We start from the raw sequence: 2726 nt of genomic DNA on the forward strand, positions 1-2726 counted from the left end.
GTTGACTTTTTTGTGGGGTGGTATTTTATATTTAATAACCTATTTTACAAGACTCGATAATTGGTTTTTTAGTTTTCTTGACGCAGTCTCATTAGGTTAATACCTTTTAACGCTTTAAAAACAGTTATCTTATAAAATCTAGTAACGTATACATTAAAGTAAAATTATAAATATGCATATTTTATCATTATAAGTTTTTTATTTTTTATTTTAGATTGTAATCTAAAATGAAGTGTATTATTGTTCTACTGGTTTTATTTGAATTTACGCATACAATCTTAGGCTTGTGTTCGGCAAATACTAATAGTTCTAAATCATGTCAAGAAATATGTCAATTAGTTAAAGGATGTGTTGCATTTACGTTCAATACTTTGAGCAAAACTTGTTTTTTAAAGGTAAAATAAAAACAATTTTTAATGCTTTTACCTTTTATTTATGGTAGATGTTTTACCTGAACCGCAATAATCTTTATTTGTAGTTATTCTATATATATATATATATATATATATATATATATATATATATATATATATATATATATATATATATATATATATATATATATATATATATATTAACCCTATGAAAAAAACTTTTTTTTTAAAGTGAATTTTAAACTTAAAGGAGTCTTACGGTTCTGTTTAATCCTCGGTCATGATTAAATTACCATAAAAGAAAGCTGAAAAGAAAATACTATAAAAATCTGGTTTTAATTTCAAATTTAAATATTTAAAACTTTTGCAATGCTAAACCTATTATTTCCTGATTTTTATTTAATTCTTTTTTTTCAACGTTCTGCTGTTTTTATTATCTAAAAACGGTCTAAAAAGTTGTTACAACATGAAATACCTATAGAATATTGGTCCGCAATTGAATTTCGCATTTTATCTAGTATTTAAATTGAAGCTTGATTTGATTTGTTTTATTCAAAAGTCAACCACTGCTATTTTAGGACTTTAAACTAGGTATTTTCAATAAAAAATACTGGGTAATTTGAGCATGCTCATATTACACAAAAATGGCATCTTTAAATAAAGTCAAAACTATTTGTTTCTATGCATTGTTTTTCGAACATTGGATTGGATTTTTAGCAAACATATTTTCCTTTAAGAAAAAATTAATTTCATTATTTTAACACCAAAATTTCACGCCACAGATTTATTCATGCGTGATGAGATTATTTTTACAACGCAAAAAATTAACAGCGTTTTAATTAGATGATAGCCGCTAACTACTGCATATAATTTTACGCTAATTGGATTCCTGTTATCACTACATAAAGTCGATTCAAAAAATACAAAGCAACTTTAACCTCACTGTTTACATATAAGGAATCTTTAAGTATGCTCAAATTACCAAGGTGCTCATATTACCCTAATCTACCCTAGGTTTTACTTTAGTTACTTATAAACTATAAATTTATATATGAATTAGTGTTTTTTAAAAGAGCAGACTCACTCAAAACTTCTTGAGCAAATCCACCCGTTTTAAAAACATTGATTTGTTGTTGTAAATAAGTTTGAATTAATCTTTTCTAAAGTTTTTTGTTGTCAACTTAAAATTATAAATGTGTACATTTTTCTTTATTTTGTATTTTATTACTTATTTTTAGACTTTTTTAGTTGTAGAAATAAGTTTTCAATAATGTATATTTTAGGATAAACCGCATGAATGGGTTACTCATGCAAACACAATAGCTGAATCTGGTAATACTACTTCAGATGAAGTAATTAACGAGGATTATTACGGTGGAGACATGAGCTGTTTATAACAAGTTACTGTTTTGAATAAAATTGAATTAGTTTTGTTATTATTTTGTAATTTTGAATTGAATAATTGTATTAATTATTTTGTATCATTTTTTTAAAAAGGATACGAAGCAAGTGTTTCTTAATTTTGATAACAACCGTTGAAGAAAGGCCGACGACACCGGGGGGCTGGGGGTCCCCCCGGTGAATTTTAAAAAAATCTAGAAATAGAAGACTTTTTATGCAAATTGATGATTGCCCCCACTTCAAAATCCATGTTGTCGGCCCTGTGAAGTAGAGTTAACTCTTAAGTAAATAAAATAAACTTACAGTTTTAGTATAGCACTATTTCCTCTTTGTTCTATATAGACATAAGTATTGATAAAAAATATAATTATATATTTTTTTAATATTTTATTTTTGTCCTATAGTATGGATCTGCAATAATTCTTGATCAATCTTAGCTTATGGAAAGTCTTCTAACATAGGTTATTATGAAATTTGTAAAAAGAAAGTTCAAGACTTTTGCAAAAAAAATCATATGTTTATTTACTAATTTATGTAACTTTAAAAGAAATTTTTAGACAATACTTTTTCTTTTTTGAATAAAAATACTTTACAAAACCTTTTATACAGACATGAATTTTGACTTAAATAAGATAAATGATTGATATATGGCAACTAGATCCTCGTTAAACGTTGTAAAAACATAGTAAGTATACCTTACTGAATTACTGAACTCGTTTATATGTAAACACAACTTGTCTAAAATAATATAGCTTTCTTCAATCCACTGCCTTATTAACTATGCTTATATTAAATTGACTAACAAAACTTACAAAAACATTTAGTTTGCAAAAACATACGATATATATTATATAGGGAAGAAAAAGAGGAAAGCATGCTAAACTCTAGATAAGAGGTATAAAAATTATGAAATTATATAAAATAAAAATTTACCAGCATCTATTTTTAATG

The 2726-nt window shown here is 25.2% G+C and overlaps 1 long non-coding RNA gene across 1 annotated transcript; it reads left to right on the forward strand.

Annotated features, from left to right (window-relative positions):
• LOC136089343 (uncharacterized) lies at positions 1-1879 on the forward strand. The gene is made up of 3 exons (XR_010642964.1): positions 1-95; positions 215-395; positions 1658-1879. It is a non-coding gene; the product is annotated as an uncharacterized LOC136089343 (long non-coding RNA).
• The last annotated feature ends 847 nt before the right edge of the window (positions 1880-2726 follow it).

The sequence above is a fragment of the Hydra vulgaris genome, chromosome 13, assembly GCF_038396675.1.
Source record: "Hydra vulgaris chromosome 13, alternate assembly HydraT2T_AEP".
NCBI lineage: Eukaryota > Metazoa > Cnidaria > Hydrozoa > Anthoathecata > Hydridae > Hydra > Hydra vulgaris.